The sequence below is a fragment of the Haliotis rufescens genome, unplaced genomic scaffold (genome assembly GCF_023055435.1).
Source record: "Haliotis rufescens isolate VD_foot unplaced genomic scaffold, xgHalRufe1.0.p SCAF_8, whole genome shotgun sequence".
Lineage (NCBI taxonomy): Eukaryota > Metazoa > Mollusca > Gastropoda > Lepetellida > Haliotidae > Haliotis > Haliotis rufescens.
The window spans coordinates 35,782,167-35,801,826 of NW_025964372.1; the positions used below are offsets into that span (position 1 = coordinate 35,782,167).

The following is a 19,660-nucleotide window of genomic DNA, read 5'->3' on the forward strand; positions in this document are numbered from 1 at the left end:
CAACATCTTTCCTACCACATTTAGCTGACACTGTGATATAGGTGAAACATTGTTATGAACAGTATTAAACCCAACTCACTCACTCACTCACACACACATTCAAGTGACTGAGCAGTGAGCATGAAGTCTCCAAGGACTTTAATGTTTGATCCGAGTCTGGTATAAGTATGACCTCCAAACACTCATGCATTTATTGAACTCTATTTTTTTGTCTGAATTATTTTGCCAGGTGTGGTTTAGCTTGTATGCACTCAGTGAAGATATTATCACACACATCCACACAGTACACCCGCTCAGCGAGGTGAAACTGTCAGTCAGACTCTGTCCCGCTGTATTAGACTGTTGTGAGAACTTCTATATCTACATTCAAATGTCATGCAGCTAGAGCATAATGGAAGAGGGTGTTGCTTCAGCTTGATCAGGGTTCTTTGTCCCTTGCAGTACTTGAGCCCCCTGCTGTAAGTACACGGCTAATACATTAACAGGACAGACATAGACTTCGGAGAAGTACTTCAATCATGGACTGTATGTTTGCTCACCAACCCTAAACAGGATCCTGTCCATGTAGTCAACTGACAGGGGAAATCTGGCTGCTGCTTGGCTGTTGAACGTTTCAAGTACCTGAGTGAGTGAGTTAATATTGTTTTATGTCGCATCAGCAGTTTTGATGATGATAAGCTTTACCTGAGTGAGTGAGAGAATATTGTTTTATGTCGCATCAACAGTTTTTCTGCTGATGAGTTGTACCTGAGTGAGTGAGTGAATATTGTTTTATGTCGCATCAACAGTTTTTCTGCTGATGAGGAGTACCTGAGTGAGTGAGTGAATACTGTTTTATGACACATGATGAGCTTACCTTGGTGATATGGTTTCATTTGTTGCTCACTCTTTCAACCACTTGTTCAGTTCAGACTTGCTGACTTCTAGGCTGTTGGGACATGTCAGTAATATTGGTGATTTGTACAAACTTCACTCACTCACTCTGCCAGACCAACTCACATTAAATTTGGGCTTATAGTCTGGTTTAAAATTATTATGTCTTCCTTATATAGGAGATTTTCAGCCAGTCTAAGGTCAGTCTAGATTGGTCTGTACAATCTAGGTCAGTCTAGATCTGTCTGGGTCAATCTAGGTCAGTCTTGATAGGTCTAGATCGGTAGAGATCAGTTTAGATCGGTTTTGATCTGTACAGGTCTGTCAAGATTGGACTAGATCTGTCTAGATCAGTCTAGATTGGCCTTGATCAATCTAGGTCAGTCTAGATTGGCCTTGATCAATCTAGGTCAGTCTAGGTCTGTCCATGTCAGTCTAGGTTGGTCTAGGTTTGTCCAGGTCTGACTAGATCTGTCTAGATCAGTCTAGATTGGCCTTGATCAATCTAGGTCAGTCTAGGTCTGTCCGTGTCAGTCTAGGTTGGTCTAGGTTTATCTAGGTTTGTCCAGGTCTGACTAGATCTGTCTAGATCAGTCTAGATTGGCCTTGATCAATCTAGGTCAGTCTAGGTCTGTCCATGTCAGTCTAGGTTGGTCTAGGTTTATCTAGGTTTGTCCAGGTCTGACTAGATCTGTCTAGATCAGTCTAGATTGGCCTTGATCAATCTAGGTCAGTCTAGGTCTGTCCATGTCAGTCTAGGTTGGTCTAGGTTTATCTAGGTTTGTCCAGGTCTGACTAGATCTGTCTAGATCAGTCTAGATTGGCCTTGATCAATCTAGGTCAGTCCAGGTCTGTCCGTGTCAGTCTAGGTTGGTCTAGGTTTATCTAGGTTTGTCCAGGTCAGACTAGATCTGTCTAGGTCAGTCTATGTTGGTCTAGGTTGGTCTAGATCAGAATAGATCTGTATAGATATGTCTAGTTCATTTTAGGTCAGTCTAAATCAGTCTAGATCGGTCTAGGTTGGTCTACATTGGCCTAGGTCAGTCCAGGTCTTCTGTGTCCAGTCTCGCATCTGTAGCCTCTATACATACATAAACACATCTGTGACATCATTTTTTACCATCTATTACCTGCCAGGAATTTCAATTCCTTCTATTAATGTACACATGGAATTGATGGAACCTTTTCTTGTCCTAAACTCAAGTGAATGATTTCAAAAGATTCCTGGAAATGTGTGTTGCCAGTTAGGTTCAAACCTACATATGGTATCATTTAAGGATGTGTCATATAGATGTGACGCCAGCTACGGCGACCCATGATAGAATGGTGTGAAATTTACTTTGTTCTTAAAGGGTTAGAAAATCGTCACAATAAATAAGGTGTGTTTTAAGCCAGTGAAAGTCCAAGTATCATTTCAGGAATGGACAGATACTCAGACTTCCTTGAACTTGTACTCAGGCTTTTTCCTGTTCATGTTTGGCCTCAGTTATTGTTTGATTTCAACAGATTTTGTATTTGAAATTCTGAAGCATATATTGTTTGTGATGTAATATTTGGCCTCCTGTATTTTAGATAAAACAACAAATTAAATTGTCCTGGCCTTGATATGTGGTGCAAAGAATACGCACTATTTTTCGCACAATTTTTGTAAGTTGTGGTAGTTATTTACTCCTTGGCGTACGCAGCACACACTTTATCCACAAGTCAAACAGCTCACAGGACACTTTTTTTGTATGACTACGGTGTCACACAACTGTCACCGGGCAATACTTGTACAGTTAGTACTGCATGAACCCATTACAGATCTGACCTCAATTTGTGTGTGTGTGCAAAATATTTTCAGAATTTCTTCAACAAGCATTGTAATGAGATCTGAGTGTGTAGGCTTGATTGATGATAAATGCTACCATTTTTCGAATGAATTTTTTCTAAAACTTGTGAGAATTCTGAAATTTTAATTATAAAGAAACTAAATTTACTGTTATCACACATGCATCACATGCGGGTTTATCCAACTGCATAACACCATATGTTTTGTTATAATCCATTCATTTTATAAAACCACGTAAAAAGAAAACACAGTTAAAAGTAGGTTGTGCCATTCTCTGATCTCAGCAGGAGTTTCCCAGCATGCCTGTGTCTGGTGATAAACTCCGTAACACCCTGTCAGCTGGACACCTCCAGGTGGTCAGTGGGTTGGTCAGTGATTGGTCAAGCATGGTCAACAACTTGTGTCATCATTGGCTAATGAAACATAACATGGGTGTATTACCTGGTGTAGATGGCAATAAACTAATGTATTACTCTGATGAGATTCAATACAGGTGTAATAAAGCAATTAAGGTAATCAGGTGAATAAGGTAAGAATGCTTTGAAGTTTGAGTGATCACATTGCTCTGTCATAATACAAAGAATACTGTATGTAATAAATCATCTCAAATTAGGTATTGAAAAAGAAAACAATTTAGATGTTTGTTTTAGAATACTGTATGTAATAATTAGATCATCTTAAATTAGGTATTGAAAAGGAAAACAATTTAGATCTGCTTGTTTTAGAATACTGTATGTTATAAATCATCTCAAATTAGGTATTGAAAAAGAAAACAATTTAGATCTGCTTGTTTTAGAATACTGTATGTTATAAATCATCTCAAATTAGGTATTGAAAAAGAAAACAATTTAGATCTGCTTGTTTTAGAATACTGTATGTAATAATTAAATCATCTCAAATTAGGTATTGAAAAAGAAAACAATTTAGATCTGCTTGTTTTAGAATACTGTATGTTATAAATCATCTCAAATTAGGTATTGAAAAGGAAAACAATTTAGATCTGCTTGTTTTAGAATACTGTATGTAATAATTAAATCATTTCAAATTAGGTATTGAAAAGGAAAACAATTTAGATCTGCTTGTTTTATGCTACTCAAAAGAAATTAAAGAACACCCAAATCTTTCTTATTATGTACATTGTTAATCTGTCTTGACATTCTTTCATATTACTATAGTTAGTATTTCATGCCATTCCTTCATATTATTATAGTAAATCTGTCATGACATTCTTTCATATCACTATGGTTCATCTGCCATGACATTCTTTCATATTACTATAGTTCATCTGCCATGACATTCTTTCATATTACTATAGTTCATCTGTCATGACATTCTTTCATATCACTATAGTTCATCTGCCATGACATTCTTTCATATTACTATGGTTCATCTGTCATGACATTCTTTCATATTACTATAGTTAGTATTTCATGCCATTCCTTCATATAATTATAGTAAATCTGTCATGACATTCTTTCATATCACTATAGTTCATCTGTCATGACATTCTTTCATATCACTATAGTTCATCTGCCATGACATTCTTTCATATTACTATAGTTCATCTGTCATGACATTCTTTCATATCACTATAGTTCATCTGCCATGACATTCTTTCATATTACTATAGTTCGTCTGCCATGACATTCTTTCATATTACTATAGTTCATCTGTCATGACATTCTTTCATATAACTTTAGTTCATCTGCCATGACATTCTTTCATATTACTGTAGTTCATCTGCCATGACATTCTTTCATATTACTATAGTTCATCTGTCATGACATTCTTTCATATAACTTTAGTTCATCTGCCATGACATTCTTTCATATTATTGTAGTTAATCTGTCATGGACATTCATTCATATTATTATAGTTCATCCGCCATTGCATGACTAATAAAGTATAGTAATATGAAAGAATCAGGTGTTCTTCAACTTTTTTAGAGTAGTATACAAAAAATAAGTCTAATTTGCTTTGGGTGATTTATGGTATTTTTTAAAGGGTGGAGACATGTTCATGCGCTTTTTAGTTGTATGTATTTTTAGTGTTTAGTGTTTAGTGTTTAGAGCATACTGTTGGTGTTTGTTGCATTTATAAGCCAAGTATTTATTTTGACATTGGGAGCAAGAGAGATAGGTTATTTCAATATTTGACTACTTTCAGTTTTCAGTAAAAAATCAAACTCTATTCAGTAATTTTCAGCCATGGGCCTCTTTGTACAAACAAAGTACAGTTTAGGTGCAAACAGTTGTGAATACACCATGTGTTTTGACAACAGCAGGTTTAACATAATTTCACGTTATGAAAGTTGAAGTATTTGAGTTCTAATGGCATTGGCATGAAACAAGTACTTAGTGTTGATATTGATAATAGGCTCTTGAGATTAAATATTTGGGAAAATGTAAAATTTAATTTGCATGTAACTGTGCCAAAGATGCTATAAGCTGGACAATTTAACAAAAAGTAATATTCTTTCATTTCTGCTGATTATGACCTAACGCAAATACTTGATATATGATTCATGCAAATACAATTTTGCTAAATATCTTTATATATCTGTCACATGCTTAACTATACTACTCAACTTTTGATAGGGATAATCAGTTATGTCAGATATATTCAGATATACCCTTGACATACAGTAAACTACCGTTATAACGAACTCAAAGGGACCACTAATTGTAGTTCGCAATAACCGTAGTTCGTTATGAGCATATATACAGCATATATACATCAAATGGCCGGGACTAAAAATAAGTTCGCTATGTCCGTCAGTTTGTTATAAGCGTGTTTGTTATAAACGTAGTCTACTGTATTATGAAATATATTTTTGTGTATCAAGGAGGGAAAGAACATCCCTTAAAATGATCCCTCCATCATGTTTACCCTGAACCCCTTTGGTGATAGTTTGTACAGTTACTAAGAACATAACACACAAACAATTATGTCAATATTCAAGTAAGATTTTTTAGGCCACAGTTGCTTTTTGGATCAGCTGACTGTAAAGCTTTTGAGATGGAACAATAATAAATTTCGGAATTTGCATCTCTTTTTACTCTGCTGATAAACTGATTGCATATTGCACCAAAACATATTTTTTAAACAAGGACCCACTTTTAATAATTTTGCATCAATGTTTAAAAAACAAACAAACAAAGTTTTCATCTAGAAATGAGAAGCTCTTTTTTTACCAACCTACTTGTAGTGGATGAGAAAACGATAAAAAATCTGACTTGATCTTTTTTTTTCTTTTTTTTTTCTTTTATCTACAGACAGCTGTTTTCCTGTAAAAAAAATGTGTGAAAGCAAGTACAATATGTGTAAAAGCAAGTAAAAAAAGTGTGGTATTAAGTATGTACTTAATTTAATGTAGCATTCTTAAAAACAAGAAAAAAGTCATCTGGGTGTTATGGCAATCCCTTGGGGCAGGTAGATCAAAATATTTACAGTTCATGTGTACTTATTTAAAATCCAAATGAACCTTTTACGCTCTTACAAATACTAACTCCAATTTGTCACTCTTCAGTAAATTTCTCATGTAAATTTAGGTAAGTTCACCAATGTGTGATTTAATCTCCTCTTCATGTCGTCGAACTACCTGACAGTTGACCTGACCTGATTTTCACCTGTGACACGATACTTCCACTCACTTGGCGATGGCCTAACGATGTCACCTGTGTGAGGGACTTGCCTGTAGCACTGCATGTGTGTGCTCTAGCTTCGCTGCATGCATGCAGAGGTTCTCGGAGAGTCGCCGTGGGTTAGCGTGTGTTTGTTCATATTGTAGGACACAGCCCAGACCAGGAATTACAAAGATTACGACCGGTGTCTACTGTCAGACGGCGAAGTGTCCAGACAGCTGCTGGTACCTTGTGGCGCATGTGCTTGGAATCGTGAGTACCATTTTCCATATTTCCAATTTTGGACTGTTCTGTTTTCTTGTCTAAATATTTATATACACCTTTACCCCTTAGGCTCTTAAACATTTGATGTTTATTTAAATAACTTAAAGATGACTGAAAACAGTGATTATTCCAATGTATTGGCTATTTTGGGTGACTTTCAAAGAAATTACTCCAAGGATACCGGTGTAGATATGGAGATATATTGGATCAACATTCATATTTCGATGTCTAATTTCAACACTTGTTAACTTGATACAGTAAATATAAATTGTCAATGAAAGAGAATAACAAGCCTAGAAATTTTGCAGTAACTGATTCCACTGTTTCGAGGACATTCTGCTGCCGTTTTCACATGAATGTAGAATATAAAGAAATGGTCAAATGGTTCGTATCATGTTGACTTATACAGTTTATTTATAATGTGACTAATATCTCAAGAAGTGAAATAACAATTGTAAAACCATGGCTTCCTTTTTATGACTGCCCATTAACTAACTGAATTGTTAGTGAAACACCACTTGGCAATGACAGAACTTCTTTCCCCCTGCCCTAGAACTTGATAATACAATTTCACAAACAACATGTGTCGCCAGCGGGATTCAAACCTGCAAAGTCTGCCCTGAAGGTTACCAAATGTAGTCTTCTGTCACTGCGACATGGGACACATTTTATGATTCAACCTATACATATGGCATGACAATCAGCCACACCTGTTGGCGCTAGTCTGTGCTAGGGTTGAGTATGTCTGGGTTAGGTAGCTCAGTGGTTAAGGCATTTGCTTGTCACTGTTCAGTCCCAGGTTTGATTTTCCTAATGTATACAATGGCAAGCTACCATATTCTCAAAGTTAGAAAGAGGGGGCTCTTATTAGAATATTATTTTGGTGAAAAACAGCAGAATTGAAAGATTGTTATTTTCGCGGTTTATGCTGACAGCCTAAAATGTTTATATACGACAGATATATTTTTTCAAGAAATTATTTTCCCATAATTAAGAATGCATATAACATACGTATTATACACCAATAAATAAGTCCTGTGTACATTGATCAATCGGAAGGGGTGCTAATTCGGATTGTTCACTGGTCAATATATTAGCAAATATCGCTTATTACGTTGAATACGGTATATGTTTGAGTCTCCAGTATGGTTGTTGCTGGGATATTGTTAAGGCTACATAAAATCAGTCACTCACGGATGATGAGTGAGTAAGTATGGTTTTTTGCCGCTTTTAGCAATATTCCAGCACTATCACAGTGGGGGACACCAGAAATGGGCTTCACACATTGTACCTATGTCGGGAATCGAGCCCATGTCTTCAGCATGACAAGTGAATGCTTTAACCACTAGGCTACCTGACCGCCCCCTCACGGACGATGCCGGTATGGTTCATGATGTGATGTATTCAATGTGTTTGTTGTGCAAGTCTTGATGTAATGAATGTAGTATATATTTGGTTGTAGAGTATATGCCATGCTTTCTTTTAAAAATGAAATGGAGGGTAAAATTTGTGAACGTGTACTCAATGTACAGTAAACTACGGTTATAACGAACTCAAAGGGACCACTTTTTTTAGTTCGTTATAGCCGTAGTTCGTTATGTGCATATATACATCATAACTACAGCAAATAGTCGGGGCAAAACAGTAAGTTTGTTATATCCATTCGTTATAAACGTAGTTTACTGTAGTATATATTTGTTTGTAGAGTATATGCCATGCTTTCTTTTAAAAATGAAATGGAGGGTAAAAAGTGTACTTAATGACAGTGTAGTTAGCACATGTAAAACCTGTTTGTGTTCTGTACCTTCAGTGATTAAATCATCTTTTTAAAAAGCAAAAAATAAATAATGATAAAGAATTAACCTGTGCAAGGAATATACCCAAAACCAGATCCATCTGCTTCACATTTTGAAAGAGCAGGGCCGCGGGGGTAGCTTAGTGGTTAAAGTGTCTAAAAGTCACGCTGAAGACCCGACATGGGTACTATGTGTGAAGCCCATTTCTGGTGTCCCCCGCCGTGATATTTCGGGAATATTGCTAAAAGCGGCGTAAAACAATACTCACTGAAAGATCAAGACAAAAGGAAGAGTTAGTGAATATGTTTTACGCCGCTTTTAGCAATATTCCAACAACGTCACAGTGAGGAACACCAGAAACTGTCATCACTCATTGTATCCATGTCGGGAATCGAATCGCAATTCTGCTGACAGTACTTTGGTTTGACATTTTGAAGGAGTGCTATATATGTTTGTTTGCACTTTATCATGGTAGAACATTAAAAATAACTAGTTTTAACTGCCGCTTTTGATATATTATTTTCGTGTTTGTTTTGTCCTCTGATTGTAGGGGGTTGGTAGGATATCCTTGTGGTTAAAGCGTTCGCTCATCACGCCGAAGATCCGGGTTTGATTTCCTGAATGGGTACAATGTGTGCTCACTGTAGCATGAACTGCTCCATGGAGGCGAGCGCATTATAAGTGCACATTATTATTATTATTAATGTGTGAAGCCCATTTCTAGTGTCTAACCCCCCATGATATTGCTGGAATATTGCTAAAAGCAGCGTAAACCATACTCACTCACTCACTCTGATTGTAGAGTCTCACCAAAGTAGGTTTGTTTGTTGTTTAATGCTGCACTCAGCAGTATTCCAGCTCTATGACAGTGGCCTGTAAATAATTGAGTCTGTACCAGAAAATCCAGTTATCAATCTTGTTATGCCATTGGGGTACGATGAAACGCAATCACCCAAGTCACCGAGCTTGACCACCTGATCCATTTGGTCACCTCTTATGACCAGTATGGTTGCTGGGAACCACTTCTAACCCGTAATTCCCCCTGGGCTCATGGGAATATGTCTGTAAGCCCAGTAATAAATAAGGATCTCCTAATGAGTTTCTGTTTTAGACGTTACATATAAGTATTGATCAACTCAAATTACTATAGACGAAGAGATACACTAGTGACAGTGGACCCACATCCACTGTCTTTATTACAAGCTTTATTCAAATGGCTATCTAATACTGTATCATGTATTCATGCTTCAAGCTGTGGTAGTGCAACAGATGTGCAACTCTTTTACCAGAACACAACTACACTTGCCAAATAACATTTCAAAACACACAAGGGAGACAACTCTTTTACCGGAACACAACAACACTTGCCAAATAACATTTCAAAACACACAAGGGAGACAACTCTTTTACCAGAATGCAACTACACTTGCCAAATAACATTTCAAAACACACAAGGGAGACAACTCTTTTACCAGAACACAACAACACTTGCCAAATAACATTTCAAAACACACAAGGGAGACAACTCTTTTACCGGAACGCAACAACACTTACCAAATAACATTTCAAAACACACAAGGGAGACAACTCTTTTACCAGAATGCAACTACACTTGCCAAATAACATTTCAAAACACACAAGGGAGACAACTCTTTTGTAAATTCTGTATACCAGCACGGTAACTGTAACATTGCTGTATGAATAATTGTAAAATACAATATTTCATTACTTAAAAAAAAGTGTATTTGTAAAAATGTGTTATTTCTTCTTTTTTTAATTAATAATAATTGTAATATTGTGTTTAATCAATTTTATTATCTCACTACAGAATAAAGTTTATTAATGATCTGAATTACACTACTGATTGATGATCAGAGACTAACTGTATCCAGAGAATCCACAGGCCCTATTTCTTTTGTCAACTTTCAAAACATAGGAAGGGTAGATTGGTAACGAAAACATTATACAGTTATGTACATATATGTATAGTGTTATATACACACTGTGACTTTCCAATAGCATACTTACACATGATTAATTTCCACTGTACATAGCTGTATCACTGTATTATTGAACATTATTCACTCACTCACTCACTCCAACTGACTTGCATGAATGAAAGATATTTACTTGTCTGGTTGATGTGGTCAGTAAACACAATTCAATGACAGGTAAGACTTTTTTAAAAAGTGGTCAAGCTGAAAAACAGTTCAGTTTTATTTTATTTTATTTTATTCTGCCAAATGTAAATTTAAAGATTCACCACAAAAATGTGAAATGTCAAGACTCCCACTTTGCATAATATAACAACTGAACAAGATTTTTATAAAACCTGAAACCAAATATGTGGCCATAGTATCTGGTGTGTACATCATATCCAAAGAAGCGCTTGTTGATATTGCTGTTTAAAACCGCTTGTTAATATCACTGCTTAATATCACAGTTAATGTGTCGGTTAAAATTACTAGTTAATATTGCTGTTTAAAACTGCTTGTTAATATCACTGCTTAATATCACAGTTAATGTGTCAGTCAAAATCACTGGTTAATATTGCTGTTTAAAACCACTTGTTAATATCACTGGTTATTATCACAGTTAATGTGTCGGTTAAAATTACTAGTTAATATTGCTGTGTAAAACCGCTTGTTAAAATCACTGGTTAATATTGCTGTGTAAAACCATATGTTAAAATCATTGGTTAATATTGCAGTGTAAAACCATTTGTTAAAATCACTGGTTAATGTCAGGATAGACATAAGATAACACAACTAACAAGTTCTTATCTTAATATATGTTCCCTTTTTTGTTTCCTCCAGTATATGTTTTTTTATGTTGATGCGGATTTGATGATAATTTTTGTATTCTATAATTCATTAGAACTGAGCATTGTGTAAAGTTCTCATAGCGTATACATTGTGTCATTTCAATAAGTGCTTCAATGTATTGAAAGTGATGTAGATCACTAGTCATGTGTTACTTAGTATTCATTCCTGGTTACAATACTCTGCAACAGATGCTGCATTGGTGGAATCCATAAACTAATTAATTAACCATACAGAACTCTAAAGAAAATTAATAACATTTTAAACTAAAATATTGTTGCCTTCATTTTAATGGTCTAATATTTTGTGTAATAGAAATTAAAAACTATATCTTCTAATTCATTGATGTTTTTATTATCCCCCCCGGCATATAATGCAGGGGGATATAGCGATCAGCCAGTCTACCTGTCCGTCCGTCTGTCCGCCCGTAATCATTTCCTTTTCCGAGGCAGTTCTCGAAAACAATTCAGTCTATTTGATCGAAACTTTGCAAATCTATCAGTCACATACTGAAGTTGTGCTTTTTGCTATTTAGGAATTTTAGAAATTTTTATTTTTTACGTTTTCATGGCAACAAGTTGGACTTAGGTTCTATAAGAGTGGTGTTCATTTCTGGAGCGTAACTCAAAAAACGTTTAATACTTTCTTACAAAACTTTGCATGTCTACTAGGCACATACTGAACTGGTTCCTTTTGCTATTTATAAATTTTATAAATTTTTATTTTTTTACGTTTCCATGGTAGCAAGTTGGACTTAGGTTCTATTCAACTCTTGACTCATTACATACAGAATTGCACATTTACTTGTGGTTGCTTTACAGACAGCTGGGGGATATGTCATCTTTCTGATGACTCTTGTTATTTATTGCTATGATGTCAAGAAAGCTAAAATATTATTGCCTTCATTTTAATGGTCAAATGTTTTGTGTGATACAAATTTAAAAATAAATCCTCTAATTCATTGACATTTTAATTATCATTTGCTATGATATCAAGAAAGTTAAAGAAATCATTGCTTTCATATTAATGGCCTATTATTTTGTATGATAAAAAAAAATTCTTTAATTCACTGACATTTTAATTTTTTTGGCTCTGATATAAAGAAAGTTAAAGAAATCATTGCTTTCATATTAATGGCCTAATATTTTGTATGATAAAAAAAAAATTCTTTAATTCACGGACATTTAAATTTTTTTTGCTCTGATATCAAGAAAGTTAAAAAAATCATTGCTTTTCATATTAATGGCCTAATATTTTGTGTTTAGAAATAAATCCTCTAATTCATTGACATTTTACTTATTTTTTGCTATGATATCGAGATGAAAACATGACAAGGAATAACATGTGTAGAAAGGATTAGGAACTAACGAGTAGAAAAACTGCTTCTGGCCACCGATGTGTTAAGTGGGAGGTTTGTGGCCGCGGTTCAGGGACGTGCTTCGCTAAATACTTGGGTAATGTTTGGATGTGCCGAGGCAGCTGCTTCGCCCTGAATCGTGGGCGACAACAAGCCGTGTATGCATAGTGTGCTTTCTCACCGAAAAGGAACAGATGATTAAATAAGTAAGTACTATGTTACTTAGCCTGGATGCTCCATACAATGCAGAGGGGGCTATATATAGACATCTTGTTTACTGGGAGTTGTTGTCTGAAGTTGTGTGAAGTTGGGTATCTGTGAGTATTTATTTTAATATACTTGTATTCTGGTGGGTTTAAAAACATATGTTGAAATTGTGGAATTGATGACAGCAGTTGTTCAATCATGTATGAACAATTGACATTTTTTTTGCCGCTGTAGAATTCGGGTAGGAGAGGTAACAGACTAGTGGTTTAGATATCTGGAAATGTGTTTATCCTGATAATATTTGAGAAATCGCAAGTGTCCAGATGAGTGAGGTTTGACGGCACGAGATAACTTATGGATATAAAACATATTATGAAATTATTGAATAAGTTGAGGTTAGCTTTAATGCAATATTTCACGAATGTAGCAAAAATGGATACATGATAACTTATGTATGTAAAACATATGATGAAATTATTGAATATAGTGAGTTAAGCTTTAATGCAATACTTTAGCCATGTAGCGACAATGGCTTTCTTCATGTTTGATAGCCTAGTGGTGAAAGCATTCGCTTGTCACGCCCAAGACCCGGGTTCGTTCCCGACATGGGTACAATGTGTGAAGCGCATTTCTGGTGTCCCCCGCCGTGATATTGCTGGAACATTGCTAAAAGTGGCGTAAAACCATACTCACTCACTCACTCATGTTTGAGAACGGATGGATGTCTGACGGAGCCAGATCAGGAGAATAGGGTGGGTGCTGAAGGAGATCAATGGCATACTCATGGATTTGTGCACCCGCTCATTGACCTGATGGAAGAGGACACCTTTTCTCAGCTTCCCAGGTCTCTGAGTTTTATTTTAATCCCGTAATTGCATCTTAAGTGCACCTTTTGGAAGGTGGTCCACCATGATGACACCTTCAGCATCCAAGAACACACAGGCCATAACCTTTCCAGCTGATGGGACGTTCTGTGCCTTGTTTGGTGGTGGTGATGTCAAATGCTTCCACTGTTTTCATTGTTGTTTGGACCCAGGTTTCACACAGTCATAAATCGTAAGAACCTTTCTGGATCAGCTTCAAACAGAATTAGATTATCACGAGGCATCTTGTTCCTGGTGTGTTTTTAATCAGATGTCAGAAGCCTTGGAACCCAACAAGTTGATACTTTCTTCATTGCCAAAGTGTCTGTGATAATGGAGTGTGCTCTCTCCTGGGAATGCCTACTGAACTAGCAATATGATGTTCAGTCATTCGCTGATCCGTCATCACTCTTGGTCATTTCTGGTGTTGCTGTCATGACAGGCCTGCTGTTCTTAAACTCTGCTACCCATTTCCTTTATGGTGGCATATGAAGGGACATCCTTCCCTAGTTTTGGACTCATATCATCATGGATGCCTTTTGGTGTTAAGGCCTATTTCTGGAAGTACTTGATCACTGCACATTCCTCAAGTTGGTCTATTTTTCAAAGGTCACAGATCCCTGCTTATTTTACCTATTTGTGACTGAATAATTTGTTTAATTGACTCAAGTTTTTGTGGAGATACCACTATGACATCATGTAATGTCCACAGCAAAAGATTTCACTCTTTCACAATTCCCTGTATGTGATGCTCATCAGTTGAGATGTCAGTAAAGGAAACACAAGACTGAAGCAGATGACGTGACCTACATGTTGAGATCTATCAGTTGAGATTTCTGACAGTAAAGGAGACACAAGACTGAAGCAGATGACGTGACCTACATGTTCAGATCTATCAGTTGAGATTTCTGACAGTAAAGGAGACACAAGACTGAACCAAGGGACTTGACCTACATGTTCAGATCTATCAGTTGAGATGTCTGACAGTAAAGGAAACACAAGACTGAACCAGAGGACTTGACCTACATGTTCAGATCTATCAGTTGAGATTTCTGACAGTAAAGGAGACACAAGACTGAACCAAGGGACTTGACCTACATGTTCAGATCTATCAGTTGAGATGTCTGACAGTAAAGGGGAGACAAGACTGAACCAGAGGACTTGACCTACATGTTCAGATCTATCAGTTGAGATTTCTGACAGTAAAGGAGACACAAGACTGAACCAGAGGACTTGACCTACATGTTCAGATCTATCAGTTGAGATGTCTGACAGTAAAGGAAACACAAGACTGAAGCAGATGACGTGACCTACATGTTGAGATCTATCAGTTGAGATGTCTGACAGTAAAGGAGACCCAAAACCAACATTGCCAAGTATGCCTTACTGAATACTTTATGGATGTGGTCGTTTTGTGCTTTAGATGAGAGCAGCTCCCAGCTTTAAGCCTCTGTGTTGACACTGAGAATCATGTGTGCTTATCACATATATAAAACCTCTCAAGACACCCGTACCAGTCTAGCATGTACTGCAGGGGGCATCTCAAACTTCCCTTATGTCAGACAGAATGTCAGAGAAAAATTTATATATTTATTTATTCTGTCATTACACTATGACAAAGAGAATTTGTAGGTGGATAATTGATATGGTTTAATTTTCGGAACCAAGTTATTTTGTATTTTTTCACATGAAAATTGGCATTTACAAGTTTTGAGACAACCACTTTGCAAGCACATGTTGAACAGGTGACTTTCTTCACACATCTATTTTTTAAATCATTGGAAAAATATTACGATAAATAGCTTAAGTATGTAGCTGAATCCGACAATATGATTATTTTACAACTTTTAATATTCCAAAGCATTATTTGTTAATTCATTTTTTGACTGTTTGAATTATTGAAATATTCATCAAGAATATTCACCATTGAGATGGTTGTTTTATTGGCATATGTTGAGCATGTGACTGCCTACTAAGAATACAGCCGTGTCCGTAGTGTGTAAAGAGTGAGTGAGTATGGTTTTACGCCACTTTTAGCAATATTCCAGCAATATCACGGCGGGGGACACCAGAAATGGGCTTCACGTATTGTACCCATGTCAGGAATCGAACCCAGGTCTTCTGCGTGACGAACGAACGCTTTAACAGCCAGGCTACTCGACCGCCCCTGCGTGTAAATTGATGATCAGTGTTGTTTGTCATCCGTGACCTTGGGAAACTATGGGTAATGGACTCATGGGTAATTGAACAGAAAGTACTTGCATTTCTATTCCTTTAAACAGTTGTTTATGACATGTCATATTTAGTCTACTAGTCCTTAAATTCTGTGATATATTGTCAGTTGTTTTGTTTTGTATTATCTAAAGCCTGAAAAGCATGAAATTTTTTAGACAAGTTACCGCAATAATGAAGGGAAGACAGCTTTCTGAAAAGTAAATGGGAAGGGAACAGGTCGAAATGGTCACAGACGCACCAGTCAAAACGCCCAATGACTTTGGTTAGTGACCATTTTCACTTTCTTCATGTGACCATATTGACTAATTAACCGGGCCTGTGTTGATTAAGCATTTTGGGACAATTGTTTTACTGTAAATTTAATTTGACAAACAAAGAGTTTGCCGCTGTGTTCATACCTTGCATCAAAGTTGTCTTGTCAGTACACTTATTCCTTTACTCATGCAGCATTAGTAATATCAGATGACCTTGGACCAGATCTGTGGAAACTATTTTCGGTTTTCCAATAGTAAATGCTTTTGAAGGCTATTGATCAACAGCATCGAAAAGATAAATTACCATTTTGATGATAAGTTCACTTTGAGCTGAAGTAATTGCCGCCCACTAGCTGATAGTGGCCGCTAGTCGGCTGGTCTTACAAGGTACCTCCTTTATGACTTGGGATGTATGTGCACTGGATTTATTAGACTGGCTTTGTACGGCAAAGGACATAACTTGCAAATAGCTGTTGGGATATTAAATGACCAAAGGCTCATCAATATTCTACTTGCTATCCTTTTGAAACATAAATTAATCATTTATGAAATTGGTTCCCTAACATGTCCGTGTAGTGCTGTATACATTCGTGATGTCTGACTTTATCATACCCTAGATACACTTATCTTGTACCTTTGGGTTTCTGCCTCTACTGCTGGGCATTGACTATACCTTGTCATGGCACTGTTATGGTACGAGAAGCACTCTTAATATATTGTCATGGTATTGGCATACTAGAAGCATTGGCCATACCTTGTCATGGCACTGTTATGGTACGAGAAGCACTCTTAGTATATTGTCATGGTATTTAGCATACTAGAAGCATTGGCCACACCTTGTCATGGCACTGCTATGGTACGAGAAGCACTCTTAATATATTGTCATGGTATTTAGCATACTAGAAGCATTGGCCACACCTTGTCATGGCACTGCTATGGTACGAGAAGCACTCTTAATATATTGTCATGGTATTTAGCGTACTAGAAGGATTGGCCACACCTTGTCATGGCACTGCTATGGTACGAGAAGCACTCTTAATATATTGTCATGGTATTTAGCGTACTAGAAGGATTGGCCACACCTTGTCATGGCACTGCTATGGTACGAGAAGCACTCTTAATATATTGTCATGGTATTTAGCGTACTAGAAGCATTGGCCACACCTTGTCATGGCACTGCTATGGTACGAGAAGCACTCTTAATATATTGTCATGGTATTAAGCATACTAGAAGCATTGGCCATACCTTGTCATGGCACTGTATTCTCAATATATTGTCATGGTATTGTTGTGGTAAAAGAAGTATTGTTGTACAAGAAACATTCTCAATATATTGTCATGGTATTGTTGTTGTATAAGAAGTATTGTTGTGGTACAAGAAATATTGTTGTGGTACAAGAAGTATTGTTGTGGTACAAGAAACATTCTCAATATATTGTCATGGTATTGTTGTTGTGTAAGAAGTATTGTTGTGGTACAAGAAACATTCTCAATATATTGTCATGGTATTGTTGTGGTACAAGAAATATTGTTGTGGTTCAAGAAACATTCTCAATATATTGTCATGGTATTGTTGTGGTACAAGAAGTAGTGTTGTGGTACAAGAAACATTCTCAATATATTGTCATGGTATTGTTGTGGTAAAAGAAGTATTGTTGTGGTACAAGAAGTAGTGTTGTGGTACAAGAAACATTCTCAATATATTGTCATGGTATTGTTGTGGTATAAGAAGTATTGTTGTGGTACAAGAAGTATTGTTGTGGTACAAGAAATATTGTTGTGGTACAAGAAACATTCTCAATATATTGTCATGGTATTGTTGTGGTATAAGAAGTATTGTTGTGGTACAAGAAATATTGTTGTGGTACAAGAAGTATTGTTGTGGTACAAGAAACATTCTCAATATATTGTCATGGTATTGTTGTTGTGTAAGAAGTATTGTTGTGGTACAAGAAATATTGTTGTGGTACAAGAAACATTCTCAATATATTGTCATGGTATTGTTGTGGTACAAGAAATATTGTTGTGGTTCAAGAAACATTCTCAATATATTGTCATGGTATTGTTGTGGTACAAGAAGTAGTGTTGTGGTACAAGAAACATTCTCAATATATTGTCATGGTATTGTTGTGGTAAAAGAAGTATTGTTGTGGTACAAGAAGTAGTGTTGTGGTACAAGAAACATTCTCAATATATTGTCATGGTATTGTTGTGGTACAAGAAATATTGTTGTGGTTCAAGAAACATTCTCAATATATTGTCATGGTATTGTTGTGGTACAAGAAGTAGTGTTGTGGTACAAGAAACATTCTCAATATATTGTCATGGTATTGTTGTGGTAAAAGAAGTATTGTTGTGGTACAAGAAATATTGTTGTGGTACAAGAAACATTCTCAATATATTGTCATGGTATTGTTGTGGTATAAGAAGTATTGTTGTGGTACAAGGAGTATTGTTGTGGTACAAGGAGTATTGTTGTAGTACAAGAAGCATTCTCAATATATTGTCATGGTATTGTTGTGGTGTAAGAAGTATTGTTGTGGTACAAGAAATATTGTTGTTGTACAAGAAACATTCTCAATATATTGTCATGGTATTGTTGTGGTAAAAGAAACATTCTCAATATATTATCATGGTATTGTTGTGGTTAAAGAAGCATTCTTAGTATATTGCCATGGTATTGTGGTAGGAAGAGCATTCTTTAAGTATATTGCCATGGTATTGTGGTAAGAAGAGCATTGCTAGTATATTGCTATGGTGTTGTTGTGGTACTGAATGGATGATGGAGAGGCTGGACTCTTTCACTGATGTTGTGGTCAAGTAGTCAACAAGCATGTTTATACCTGTGTCAGTCATGAGTGTCGGCGACCGGGGAAGGTGAAGGACCACTGAGGGGCAAGTCTTTATTTTCACAGGTTTATGGAGTCTGTCGACTCTAAACAATGATGGTTGGTCGGTTGGTTGTTGTTTAACGCCGCACTCAGCAATATTCTAGCTATATGACAGCGGTCTGTAAATAATCGAGTCTGGACCAGACAATCCAGTGATTGACAACATGTGCATCGATCCACGAAATTGGGATCGATGACATGCATCAACCAAGTCAGCGAGCCTGACCGCCTGATCCCGTTAGTCGCCTTTTATGACAAGCATAGTCACCTTTTAGGGCAAGCATGGGTTGCTGAAGGCCTATTCTACCCCAGAATCTTCGTGGTTCTCTAAACAATGAAAAGTAGAGAGAAGAAACAAATTGTACTGCAAGACAGTAGGTTACATAATGGAGCAATCACTCGAATGTATTGATTCCAGGTTCGGATCCACAGATTCGAGTGATTTCTCTGACTTAAACCATGTTGTAGTTGATATATATTTTCTCTATGATTTTGCAAAATGGTTATACCAGTAGTTGCATGTTTCACTTGCACAGAATGCAAGTTTAGAATGTATAGTGAATTCCTGGTTCAGTATAAACTGCAACAACAATAGCGTGATGTCTTCATAATGTTTTGAAATA

The 19,660-nt window shown here is 36.4% G+C and overlaps 1 protein-coding gene across 2 annotated transcripts in view; it reads left to right on the forward strand.

Annotated features, from left to right (window-relative positions):
- Nucleotides 1–501: 501 nt before the first annotated feature.
- Nucleotides 502–19,660, forward strand: part of LOC124141828 — a 153,075-nt gene continuing 133,916 nt past the window's right edge. For both annotated transcript variants that reach the window (XM_048389014.1, XM_048389016.1), the window contains exons 1-2: nt 502–625; nt 6,495–6,600. The gene's annotated coding sequence lies outside the window, so the exon portion shown is untranslated. The remainder of the gene's footprint in view (nt 626–6,494; nt 6,601–19,660) is intronic.